At 46.3% G+C, this 14,136-nt stretch overlaps 1 long non-coding RNA gene across 2 annotated transcripts; it reads right to left on the bottom strand.

The window, feature by feature from the left end:
- Window positions 1-10,649: 10,649 nt before the first annotated feature.
- Window positions 10,650-13,360, bottom strand: LOC123447408. Of its 2 annotated transcripts, XR_006631500.1 has the most exons (4): window positions 12,662-13,360; window positions 11,636-11,721; window positions 11,028-11,403; window positions 10,650-10,880 (listed from the first exon to the last, which is right to left on the bottom strand). It is a non-coding gene; the product is annotated as an uncharacterized LOC123447408 (long non-coding RNA). The 2 variants fall into 2 exon arrangements; XR_006631499.1 differs by having other exon boundaries at window positions 11,028-11,721.
- Between the last annotated feature and the right edge of the window lie 776 nt (window positions 13,361-14,136).

Genomic DNA, 14,136 nt, shown 5'->3' with positions numbered 1-14,136 from the left:
TGTATGAGATGATCATGTTGTAATAGAAATATCGACTTGCACGTCGATGGTACGGCAACCGGCAGGAGCCATAGGGTTGTCTTTATAACTAACGTTTGTGCTTGCAGATGCGTTTACTATTTTGCTAGGACGTAGCTTTAGTAGTAATAGCATGAGTAGCACGACAACCCCGATGGCGACACGTTGATGGAGATCATGATGATGGAAATCATGGTGTGACGCCGGTGACAAGAAGATCGTGCCGGTGTTTTGGTGATGGAGATCAAGAAGCACGTGATGATGGCCATATCATGTCACTTATGAATTGCATGTGATGTTAATCCTTTTATGCACCTTATTTTGCTTAGAACGACGGTAGCATTATGAGGTGATCTCTCACTAAAATTTCAAGACGAAATTGTGTTCTCCCCGACTGCACCGTTGCTACAGTTCTTCGTTTCGAGACACCACGTGATGATCGGGTGTGATAGACTCAACGTTCACATACAACGGGTGCAAAACAGTTGCGCACGCGGAACACTCGGGTTAAGCTTGACGAGCCTAGCATGTGCAGACATGGCCTCGGAACACATGAGACCGAAAGGTCGAGCATGAATTGTATAGTTGATATGATTAGCATAGAGATGCTTACCACTGAAACTATTCTCGACTCACGTGATGATCGGACTTGAGATAGTGGATTTGGATCATGTACCACTCAAATGACTAGAGAGATGTACTTTTTGAGTGGGAGTTCTTAAGTAATATGATTAATTGAACTAATTGTCATGAACATAGTCTAATGGTATTTGCGAATTACGATGTAGCTTGCGCTATAGCTCTACTGTTTTTATATGTTCCTAGAGAAAATTTAGTTGAAAGTTGATAGTAGCAAACTTTGCAGACTGAGTCTGTAAAACCGAGGATTGTCCTCGTTGCTGCACACAAGGCTTATGTCCTTAATGCACCACTCGGTGTGCTGCACCTCGAGCGTCGTCTGTGGATGCTGTGAACATCCGACATACACGTTTCTGATTACTACACAATAGTTCAGTGCAAGATACTTAATGGCTTAGAAGCAAGGCGCCGAAAACGTTGTAAAACGTCACAGAACATATGTGATGTTCTAAAGAGATGAAATTGTGATTTCATTCTTGTGCCCTTGTTAAGAGGTACGAGACCTCCGACAAGATTCTTTGTCCACAAAACACAGGAGAAAAGGCTCAATCGTTGAGCATGTGCTCAGATTGTCTGAGTACGACAATCGCTTGAATCAAGTGGGAGTTAATCTTCCAGATGAGATAGTGATAGTTCTCCAAAGTCACTGCCACCAAGCTGTGAGAGCTTCGTGATGAACTATAACATATCAAGGATACATACAATGATCCTTGAGCGATTCGCGATGTTTGACACTCCGAAAGTAGAAATCAAGAAGGAGCATCAATAGTTGATGGTTTGTAAAACCACTAAGTTTCAAGAAAGGCAAGGGCTAGAAGGGATACTTCGTGAAATGGCAAAACAGTTGCTGCACTAATGAAGAGACCCAATATTAAACCCAAACCCGAGACTAAGTGCTTCCGTAATGAGGGGAACAATCACTGAGGCGGAGCAACTCAAGATACTTGGTAGATAAGATGGCTGGCAAAAGTCAAAAGAAGTGTATTTGATATACATGATGTTGATGTGTACTTTACTAGTACTCCTAGTAGCACGAGGGTATTGGATACCGGTTCAGTTGCTAAGTGATTAGTGACGCGAAATGAAAGCTACGGCATAAACGGAGACTAGCTAAAGGCGAGGTGACGATACGTGTTGGAAGTGTTTCCAAGATTAATATGATCAAACGTCGCACGCTCCCTCTATCATCGGGATTGGTGTTAAACCTAAATAATTGTTATTTCGTGCTTGCGTTAAGCATGAACATGATTGGATCGTGTTTATTGCAATACGATTATTCATTTAAAGAGAATAATGGTTACTCTATTTTCTTGAATAATCACCTTCAATGGTTTATTGAATCTCGATCGTAGTGTTACACATGTTCATGATATTGGTGCCAAAAGATACGAGTTGATGATGATAGTACCACTTACTTGTGGCACTGCCGCTTAAGTCATGTTAGTATAAATTGCATGAAGAGGCTCCATGCTGATGGATCTTTGTACTCACCTGATTTCGAATCACTAGTGACATGCAAATCATACCACATGAGCAAGGCCTTGTTTTCATTGAGATGAAATAAGATAGTAACTTGTTGAAAGTGATACATTTTGATGTATGCAGTCCAATGGGTGCTGAGGCACGTAGTGGATATCATTATGTTCATACTTCACTGACGATTTGAGTAGATACAGGAGTATTTACTTAATGAATCACAAGTCTGAAATGTTGAAAAGTTCAATTCCGTTTCAGAGTGAAGTTCGTCGTAACAAGAGGATAAACTGTCTACGATATGATCATGGAAATGAATATCTGAGTTACGAGTTTTGGTACGCAGTTAAGACAATGTGGAAATTGTTTCGCAGTTCATGCCACCTGGAACATCATAGTGTGATGATGTGTCTGAACGTCATAGCCACGCACTATTTGGTATGGTGCATACTATGATGTCTCTTATCGAATTACCACTATCGTTTATGGGTTATGCATTAGAGACAACCGCACTCACTTTAAATAGGGCACCGTGTATTTCCGTTGAGATGACACAGTATAGACTGAGGTTTAGAGAAATCTAAACTGTCGTTTCTTGAAACTTTGGGGCTTCGACACTTATGTGAAAAAGTTTCAGTCTGATAAGCTCGAACCCAAAGCGGATAAATGCATCTTCATAGGATATCCAAAACAGTTGGGTACATCTCCTATCTCAGATCCGAAAGCAAAGTGTTTGTTTCTAGAAACGGATCCTTTCTCGAGGAAAGGTTTCTCTCGAAAGAATTGAGTGGGAGGGTAGTAGAACTTGATGAGGTTATTGAACCATCACTTCAACCAGTGTGTAGCAGGGTGCAGGAAGTTGTTCCTGTGGCGCCTACACCAATTGAAGTGGAAGCAGATGATGGTGATCATCAAGCATCGGATCAAGTTACTACAAGCCTCGTAGGTTGACAAGGTCGCATACTACTACAGAGTGGTACGGTAACCCTGTCTTGGAGGTCATGTTGTTGAGCAACAGTGAACCTACGAGTTATGGAGAAAGCGATGGTGGGCCCAGATTCTGACAAATGGCTGGAAGCCATGAAATCCGAGAGAGGATCCATGTATAAAACAAAGTGTAGACTTTGAAAGAACTACTTGATGGTCATAAGACTATTGAGTAAAGATGGATCTTTAAAAGAAGACATACGATGATGGTGATAAGTCACTATTAAGAAAAGCTCGACTTGTCGCAAAGATGTTTTCGACAAGATCAAACAGTTGACTATGATGAGACTTTCTCACTCGTAGCGATGCTAAAGGTCTGTTGGAATTATGTTAGTTGTTGATGCATTATTTATGAAATATTGCACGTAGGATGTCAAAACATTGTTTTCTCGACGGTTTCCTTGAGCAAACATTGTATGTGATACAACCAGAAGGTTTTGACGATCCTAAAGATACTAACAAGTATGCAAGCTCCAGTGATCCTTCAATGGACTGGTGCAAGCATCTCGGAGTTGGAATATACACTTTGATGAGATGATCAAAGATTTTGGGTTTGTACAAGGTTTATGAGAAACTTGTATTTCCAAAGAAGTGAGTGGGAGCACTATAGAATTTCTGATAGGTATATGTGGTTGACATATTGTGGATCAGAAGTAATGTAGAATTTCTGTAAAGCATACAAGGTTGTTTGAAAGAAGTTTTCAAAGGAGTACCTGGATTACGCTACTTGAACGTTGAGCATCAAAGATCTATGGAGATAGATCGAAAGCGCTTAATAGAAGTTTCAACAAGATGCATGCCTTGACAAGTTTTTGAAAGAGTTCAAAATAGACCAGCAAAGAAGGAGTTCTTGGTTGCGTTGTGAGGTGTGAATTTGAGTAAGACTCAAAACCCGACCACGGCAGAATAAAGAGAATAGACGAAGGTCGTCTTCTATGCCTTAGCCGTAGAATCTAAAGTATGCCATACTGTGTACCGCACCTGAAGTGTGCCTTGACTCAAAGTATGTTGAGAGGTACAGAGAGTGATCCATGATTGAATCACTAGCAGCGGTCGAAATTTATCCTTAGTAACTAATGGACTAAGGAATTTTTCTCGATTATGGAGGTGGTTAAAGAGTTCGTCGTAAAGGGTTACGTCGATGCAAGCTTTGACACTAATCCGAATAACTATGAGTAGTGAAACGGATTCGTATAGTAGAGTAGATATTTGGAGTATTTACGAATAGCACGTAGTAGCAGCATCTATAAGATGACAAAAAGATTTGTAAAGAACGCACGGATCTGAAAGTTTCAGAACCGTTGACTAAAACCTCTCTCACGAGCAAGACGTGATCAGACCCCATAACTATATGGGTGTTGGATTCGTTGGAATCACATGGTGATGTGAACTAGATTATTGACTCTAGTGCAAGTGGGAGACTGTTGGAAATATGCCCTAGAGGCAATAATAAATTAGTTATTATTATATTTCTTAGTTCATGATAATCGTTTATTATCCATGCTATAATTGTATTGATTGGAAACACAATACTTGTGTGGATATATAGACAAAACATTGTCCCTAGTAAGCCTCTAGTTGACTAGCTCGTTGATCAAAGATGGTCAAGGTTTCCTGGCCATAGGCAAGTGTTGTCACTTGATAACGGGATCACATCATTAGGAGAATCATGTGATGGACTAGACCCAAACTAATAGACGTAGCATGTTGATCGTGTCATTTTGTTGCTACTGTTTTCTGCGTGTCAAGTATTTGTTCCTATGACCATGAGATCATATAACTCACGGACACCGGAGGAATGCTTTGTGTGTATCAAACGTCGCAACGTAACTGGGTGACTATAAAGATGCTCTACAGGTATCTCCGAAGGTGTTCGTTGAGTTAGTATGGATCGAGACTGGGATTTGTCACTCCGTGTGACGGAGAGGTATCTCGGGGCCCACTCGGTAATACAACATCACACACAAGCCTTGCAAGCAATGTAACTTAATGTAAGTTGCGGGATCTTGTATTACGGAACGAGTAAAGAGACTTGCCGGTAAACGAGGTTGAAATAGGTATACGGATACTGACGATCGAATCTCGGGCAAGTAACATACCGAAGGACAAAGGGAATGACATACGGGATTATACGAATCCTTGGCACTGAGGTTCAAACGATAAGATCTTCGTAGAATATGTAGGATCCAATATGGGCATCCAGGTCCCGCTATTGGATATTGACCGAGGAGTCTCTCGGGTCATGTCTACATAGTTCTCGAACCCGCAGGGTCTGCACACTTAAGGTTCGACGTTGTTTTATGCGTATTTGAGTTATATGGTTGGTTACCGAATGTTGTTCAGAGTCCCGGATGAGATCACGGACGTCACGAGGGTTTCCGGAATGGTCCGGAAACGAAGATTGATATATAGGATGACCTCATTTGGTTACCGGAAGGTTTTCGTGCATTACCGGAAAAGTTTCGGGCTCATCGGTAGTGTACCGGGAGTGCCGGGAGGGGTGCCGGGGACCATCGGGAGGGGTGTCACGCCCCAAGGGGTCTCATGGGCTATGGGAAGAGATAAACCAGCCCCTAGTGGGCTGGAATAAGTTCCCACTAAGGCCCATAAGGTTTGAGAAGGAAAAAACACAAGGTGGAAAGAGTTTCCAAGTGGGAAGGTGGAATCCTACTCCAAGTAGGATTGGAGTAGGACTCCTCCACCTCCAATTTCGGCCAAACCTTTAGGTTTTGAGGCTGCCTCCTCCCCTCCCTCCCACCTATATATACGGAGGTTTTAGGGCTGATTTGAGACGACTTTCTCACGGCTGCCCGACCACATACCTCCATAGTTTTTCCTCTAGATCGCGTTTCTGCGGAGCTCGGGCGGAGCCCTGCTGAGACAAGGTCATCACCAACCTCCGGAGCGCCGTCACGCTGCCGGAGAACTCTTCTACCTCTCCGTCTCTCTTGCTGGATCAAGAAGGCCGAGATCATCGTCGAGCTGTACGTGTGCTGAACGCGGAGGTGCCGTCCGTTCGGTACTAGATCGTGGGACTGATCGCGGGATTGTTCGCGGGGCGGATCGAGGGACGTGAGGACGTTCCACTACATCAACCGCGTTCTCTAACGCTTCTGCTGTACGGTCTACGAGGGTACGTAGATCACTCATCCCCTCTCGTAGATGGACATCACCATGATAGGTCTTCGTGCGCGTAGAAAAATTTTTGTTTCCCATGCGACGTTCCCCAACAGAAGGCGTGTCGCACGGGGGCTGGGGTCGGGGCGAGGGCGAGGTCGCCGGGGTCGGGGGGGGGGGGTCGGGGGCGAGGGCAGGACTCCGGCGAGGTCGAGGGTCAGGGCACGGGCTCCGGCGGCGACGAGGGGGGAGAAGAGAGAGTGGGGATTTGGGGGAAGAAGCAAAGGCGGGAGGCAGATTTGGGAGTTAAGTCAACATAGCAGTAGCGAGTTTAACGAAAACACGCTACTACTACCGCAGGTAGCTATAGCGCGTTTCTCCAAACGACGCTACTACTATTTCGACTAGCTATAGCTCTTTTTTCTGAAAAGCGCTACTGCTATAACCAGTACCTATAGCAGTTTTCGTATTTGTTTCTTCTATTGTCTTTTCCTTTATTTTCTCTTCCTTTTCTTTACTTCTTTTTTTCCTTTTTTCCGAGAGCAGGAACGAAGGGAGGGTGATACAATGTATATAACTAAGGCGATACCTATTGCATCATTTGACGGTTAAGTATGTATACAAAGTAGGAACATATAGATCACATCATTTGACCCATGCATAACGGTTAAGTGTGTACACAAAATAGGAACATACACATTACATCATTTGACTGATAAAGGTTCCTCAGTGTTGACGTTTTCGTTTTTGAGTGAGCTTCTTTCCCTTCTTGTTCGTTGAAGAATAATTGAGCCCCTCATTGTAACTTTTTCTTTTCCATGGAGTATGATATTTCTTTGTTAATGTAGTATTGATTCTTCTTTTGACGTATACTTCATCGTCATCGTCATTTTCCCTCATTGGGTTGCCGTACTGGTCGTAGTCTTCCTCGTTGGTGACTCCATCCATTCCAATGATGTTCCTTTTGCCTCTCCCCACGACAACACGGCTGGGATTGCATGGGTCGGTTATGAAGAAGCACTGTGTAACATGCTTAGCATGTACTTTGCGATAGCGTTCACGGTACCGCTGTTGGCGTCGGGTATAGTCTTGGTAGTGAAATACCGGTTTTCTCTTTAGACATTCTTAGCCCATCTGACACGGAACATCATCGCTTTGTGCAGTCCAGAGTAGTCAAGCTCCCAGATCTCCTCGACCCTTCCGTAAAATCTCTCAGTTGCACCGTTGTCGTTGTCGGTCATGCATTCCATCGTCACCCCTGAGTTCTAATCATCACTGTCCATATATTTGGCCTCCGTGTAGAACGTGTATCCGTTGATATCGTATGCCTGATAGGTGAGGAGGTTGGGCGAGGGGCCATGTGCTTGTTAACGGGAAAACCAACACCAGGCAGCCGGTCTACGCCATATAGAAAATTCTCGCAGAAAGAGATGCACTCTTGTGTGAGATAGCCCTGGACGATGCTTCCATCCGGACGCGACATGTTACGAACGAATCCTTTGGTGATCCCATTCATCCTCTCAAACGGTATCATGTTGTGCAGGAATGACGGCCCCATGTCTATTATGTCATCCACAATATGGACACACAGATGCACCATGACGCCAAAGAACGCGGGCGGGCCTTTGGAGCTGCTTCACACTAATCGACTTTCGGTAGATGACATCGAAAACGTTGGAGAGACCAGTAAGCGTGTCACGAACGTGCTTGTCAATTATCCCTCTAAGGGCAACATGTAGTATCTAAGAAGCTCATCGAGACTAGTGTCGGTCCATTTTTTTAGCCTTCGTCTTTAGGAGTTCGAGCGTGAAACTCAAGCGGGTCACCTCGGGATTGCAACCATGATACAATGGAGTTTTGGAGTCTACCACCAATTCCTGGAGCTTGGCCTCCTCTCTAGAAGCAGCTCTCCCAGTACTTGTTTCCTTACGGAGGAGTGCTTGAACATGAGGGTCCCGCATGATTGAACTTAGTACCGACGAATTCTGCGGCGTGGAGATAATGTTTTCTCCGCCGCCATGTCTGGCCCCTTCTCCGCCGCCATGTCCGACGCCCTCTTCCCCGCCGCCATGTCCGGCCCCGTCTCCGCCGCCATGTCCGGCCTCTTCCCCGCCGCCATGTCCGGCCCCGTCTCCACCATCATTATCGATCATCTCTTCGTCTTGCCCCATGTCGTCATTGCCTGCCCCGTCGGCGTCCTCAACATCATCATCCTCATCTTCAATTATCCATCGAGTATAGCCATCCATGAAACCAGTCATGGGCAGGTGCGCCATCACACAACCATCGTCATAGGGGTCGAGCCAAGCTCGTCCTTTGCATCTTCGACACGGACATAAAACCTCTGTCAGGTTATTTTCTTTCATGTCCTGCACCGCCGAGCGCAACCACATGTCCACCACCATTCCACTGACCATCATGAACGCCTGAACGATAATAACAAACAAATTGATTATAAAAATGTATGCATGCATCAAAGTCATACAAAAATTCGGCATGACCTTCCCTAAAAATAGGACATATAGAGTTTGTCCGGAATTCGCCGAAACGAAAATAAATCGACATTTCGGCAAAAGATAGGCAACTCACAAGAACAATTCGGTGGCAACTCATGCCACACACACAATTTCAATCATATCGCCCGATTATGTCATATCGCACACATACACATATTTCCGTTTTTGCAAAAGCATAAATTTTTAATCACCTATCTCGAGATCGAGCACAGTGATGATGATGTCGATAGGTGTCGCCACACACACCTATGGAATGATCAAAAGTGGACAAAGATCTTCTTGACAAGCCTATAGATCTAGTTAGGGTGGTACATAGGTCACTTCACCAAATGCTAGCTAGATCTACCTAGCTTGCTAGTTTGGGAGGAGACAAGTTCAACTAGTGGAGGGGGGAGGGAAAAGAGAAAGGAGATGCATTAATGGAGGTTGGTGTAGTTAGCTAGGAGTAATAAAGAGAGAGAAACATAGGTAGAAGACGGAGAGTAATGGGGGGAGAAGTAGTGAGGAAGAAGCAAAGTGAGGGAGAGAGGAGGTGGGAGCTAGGGGAAAGTGAGGAATAGAGGAGGGGAGGGGAGAGTGGAGGGTAAAAGGTGGTATGGGTGCGACTTAGCAGTAGCTCGTGTAGAAAAAAGCGCTGCTGCTAATAATGTAGCAGTAGCGCTTCTTTGACCCACGCGCTACTGCTAAGCGAGGCCCGCCATGTGGCCAGTTTTAGAATTAGCAGTAGCGACATGGAAAAAGTGTACTACTACTATCACGTTAGCAGCAGCGCGGTTATATTAAGCGCACTACCGCTAAACCTAGCGTGGCGGGAACTGTCGGTCAACTTTAGTAGCAGCGGGGTTTTGCTGAGCCGCGCTGCTGCTAAGTTTATAACAGTAGCACCTGTATTCAGAACGCGCTGCTGCTAGGTAGCACTAGCGCTCCTTCCAGTCCTGCGTTGCTACTAAGATTTTGCGTATAAGGTTTTCCCTAGTAGTGAGTATATGCTCCATCCATCCCAAATATTGGTGCCACACACATATCAGGACTCACACTGCATTCCGTTGTGGCCCATATTCCCATGTTGCCTTCGTTTGGCGATCGCGGCAATTCGACCTCGGCCGCGTGTCGAGGGAACGAGTCTGACAATAATACCAGGGGGTACGAATGAGGGGGCGGAGCCTAGCTATGACGTAGGTGTAATAGTCGGATGTACGAGTTCAGTCTCCCCTTGGAATAGGTAAAGACTCTATGTCTTGAGCCCAGAGGCTACTGTTTGCTTATGAGGGGTGTGAATACACAAGATGCTGAAACCTTGTCCAGAAGCTCCGAGGTGGCTTATATAGAGTTCGCGTGGACCTGCGGTGTCCCATTACAGGGGCATTTAAGGCTAATAACTATGGAAGTTACTAGTAACAACAATTCTAACTACAACGTTATAGGTAACGCCGGTCTTCACTTAGCTTTATGTTAGATGTCAAGTCCCTCGACCATTGAGCTCCTTTGTCGTCCACGCTTGCCGTTGTTCGAGTGCTGGTGCATGCCCGACTGACTTGAGGACTGCCCGAATGACTCCATATGTCCGAGTGAAACATGAGTTGCATCGGTAGTCCTCGAACTATAATGACTATGTGGGGCCCTAGGTGGCCCATTGATGGCAGGACCATGAACATTCAACCTAGATCTCGAGAACCCGCAAAGGCTCCACCTTGAACATTTGCCTGCATTTGGGAGCTCCCCGACACACCCAAAAGATCTGTTACGCCCGCAACACCAGCGACTTCGTCACTGATTTTCGGCAGCTCCTCTGCCACACTGACTTGCATGATTCCTTGGGCCAGCTGATTTACATATGACGCAAAATGAAATGTGGCGTACAATGTACTAGTGCTAAACTGCATTAAAAACAAATGAATTTAGAATTACAACACATAAGAAGGTCCTCTAGATAAATCAAATATATTAAAAGCGATGCATTCGGTTTGAGTAACTTAGAGGCCACTTCCCAAAACCATCATCCAGAGTGTTAACGACAACAACAACATAAAAGTCCATTTCATGAACAAAACAAGCTCTAGGCAGTGAGTAGTTGATAGTGTGATCCACTAAACATGCTCTTGGCACATAAAGATGTTCCATGTAAATTACCTGCACATAGAAAAATAAAGAAACATCATCTCCTGACTAGAAGGGTTGTTGTCCGAGTAAAAGAAGGTGCAAATGTTATGGGAATGGAAGGGCTGCAAATGTTATGGGAATGGAAGGGCTGTATTGGAAGCATTGGTAGACATTCACCTTTGACCATCGTTCCTCCCGTCCTGGTATTTTTTAACTTCTTTCATCACATCAGAGAGGATATGCTCATCAAACACGAACTGATGGACCACACCCATTTCCCAAAAAGTGTATAGATATTCCAGGGGAACCATGTTTCCTGTCCCAGGAGTTAAGACCAATGCTAGGCACAGTAAAGCCCATGACTCTTGATGGTCTCTTCCTCCTCCTCATCTACCTTCGATAAAACAACAACTATGGAGGGTATTGGAGCTCTTTCGCCGTCCAAATAAACTTCACGTAAGCCAGCTTTGCCTCTCTTGCCAAATTCTAGCGGTCTCCTACCAGATTGCACATTGAATATCTTCCTAACCATGTCTCATGTAAAGTGTATCTTCTTCTTATCATTAATTCGGTAGTACACAAAATTAAAAACTCAATATATATTGTGAGAAAAGCATGTTATGCAACATGTATGGGAAAAAGGAGACAAGTAAAGAAAAGAAAACAGACCACATACTTAAACACATGCTTATTGGTGTCAATCCTCATGACAATGATATCGAGAAGATCTTCTGGAGGAAGAACAAAAGAAGATAAGTATAGCAAATCACGGAAGCTGGACTTACTTATAACATCCCTCTTCTTCCCTTTGATGGCATTCACTATCTCGCACAACCGCTTTGCCGACCATCGAGTTTGGTAGATGGGCATGCTGCAAAACAAACCAAAGATGAAAAACAAGATGCCGTGAGAATGCAATTTGCTCTAGTAATCTAATAAAATGAAAGGTACATAGACTAGTGAAACATTACAAACATGATACAAATTTTCAAAAAATATTAGCTACATGAGCTTCAGAAATTCAGAAAATATCGAACCTAAAAACTATGATCATAGAACTTTAGGTTACGCTGCATCACATTCAAATCAGAAAATTTCGGCACCCCTAAATTTAGGAAGGAATCAAAATATGAAACTCATTTAAATTCAGCAGCACAGTTGCAAAACCCCCAAATCTCATTCATACTCAGTGAAACAACAAAAAAGCACAAACTAATTGAAACCTACATGTTGGCACACTCATTGTCACGGTGCATGCTGATATCATGATACAAAATTCTGAATTCAGGAACATTTCAACATCAGAATTCAGAAACATCAAAAAAAATCTCACTACATCTCTAAATCACATCCATCACTCAACTCTAATCAGACGAGCTCTATAGCATCATCCAATCCAGATCCATCACAACAAAAGAATCTGAAACATTTCAACATCCCAACAACACAAGGCAAAATAATCATGCAATCCACATCCCTCGATGCCCTCCAACCTACTACATCAGTGACACCCACCCCTATATCCTACTACGTTGCCTACACCAAGCCACCGCCGTCATCGAGTGCGAAGCCACCCCGGGGTGGAATGCCATGAACACCTACAAAGGGCCATGAAAACGCCCCAGGGAACGCCTACAAAGCGCCACTCCTCCGTTCTCGGCTTCGGGAGCGTCGTGGGGCGCCTAGCTACTGCCCGCCGTAGATTGGCGTGGCATTGAGCTCCGTAAGGGGCTATGAGGTGCGGTCAGAGGAGGACCCATAGAAATTGCGCAGGTTAGGGGGGTGAGGGGGAAGGGGATGAGCATGCATACCTGTCGGAGTCGACGCCGGCCACGTCAGTATCCGTCGCCGTTGCGGTCGCCATCGTGTTGGATATGCTGCGGTTGCCCGCCCTGTCGGGGGGGGGGGGGGTCTTACCGAAGGAGGATGCAGGCGAGGGAGGAGGCAAGCAGTTGGGCAGCCACGTACAACGCCGCCTTGAACGCCGTGATATGCCCGCGCGCCACCGCCGGATTCAAGTGCCCGCCGGACACATGGAATCTTGCTGTCACCAACACCCCCGCCGCCAGTGCATGCGCAAGGGCAACGTCGCCATCAGCATAGCTCCGGCACCCCTGCAAGTTAACCGACCAATCGTGAGCTCAAATGATCCCTTGGCAAGGTCTAGAAGCGAATGGATTGGCGGATCAAGGGAGAGATGAGCAGAGTGCGTGTCGACTCCTGTGTAGACAAAGGGGAAGGTGAGGACCAGCTCCCCAGCACGGCGCGGACGTTGCCGGCGACGACGTCACGCTCGTCCAACGAATCCACAAGCTTGATGGCCATCTTGAAATTGAACTCTCAAAACAAGCGCCGCGCCCAAAAATATCTCTTTTCAGCGTGCGCGTGACGCGGCGGGATGCTTCAACGGACGCGTAAAAATCGCGCGCGCGCTAAAACAAGTTGGGCGCGCTGTCCATAGCCTCATCCCGCGCTGGTAATTTGGAGCGCACACTTCCGCGTGCGGAAGACTCGATCGCGCGCGCGAACTTTCTCTCTTTCTTCCTCCTTCGCATCGCGCGCGCCGGCGCCAGCGCCCCTGCCACCATGGACGCGTAGACCGGCACCCCGCTCACCCCGCTGTACAGTCGCGAGCCCCCCCCCCCCCCCCCCCCGCCGCCGCCGAAAGCCCTAGCGCAAGGTGAGGAAAATGGCAAGGAACCAAGATGCTGCGCCCGAGGAGAGGAGGGTGGCCGCCGAGGAGAGGAAAGTGGCATTGGAGGAGAGGAAGGTGGACATGGAGGAGCGAGCTAAGTTGTTGGAATGGGAGAAGCACTTGTTCTTCTTGGACACATCTTTGTTCAATGATGCGCAAAAGGAATATGTCAACCTTGCCCGTGAGGAAGTCTTGATCCAAAAAAGAGCCTTGATCAGCGGCATGGGTGGCGGTGGCCTCGACGCCATGGGTGGCGGTGGCCTCGGCGCCATGGGAGGCATGGGTGACTTTGGAGCCATGGGATGCATGGGTGCACCTCCGGCCGCCATGGGAGGCATGGGTGGCTTTGGAGCACCATCCGACGCTATGGCCGCCATGGGAGGCATGAGTTTTGCTTTTCTCATGGGAGGCATGGGTGCACCTCCGGCCGCCATGGAAGGCACGGGTGCACCTCCGGCCGCCGTTGAAGATCTTGCCAACACCGTCGGAGCTTCACGTGATGCGGTGCGTGATGAGGTTAGGAAGGAAGATTCATCTACGGAGGCGGAAGAATCATCTTCGGAAGATGAAGACGAAGATGAGGAAGATGAT

Source organism: Hordeum vulgare, chromosome 4H (assembly GCF_904849725.1).
Source record: "Hordeum vulgare subsp. vulgare chromosome 4H, MorexV3_pseudomolecules_assembly, whole genome shotgun sequence".
NCBI classification, from domain to species: domain Eukaryota; kingdom Viridiplantae; phylum Streptophyta; class Magnoliopsida; order Poales; family Poaceae; genus Hordeum; species Hordeum vulgare.
Note: the sequence above shows the minus strand (reverse complement) of the source record. Positions and strands in the feature narration are given on the sequence as shown.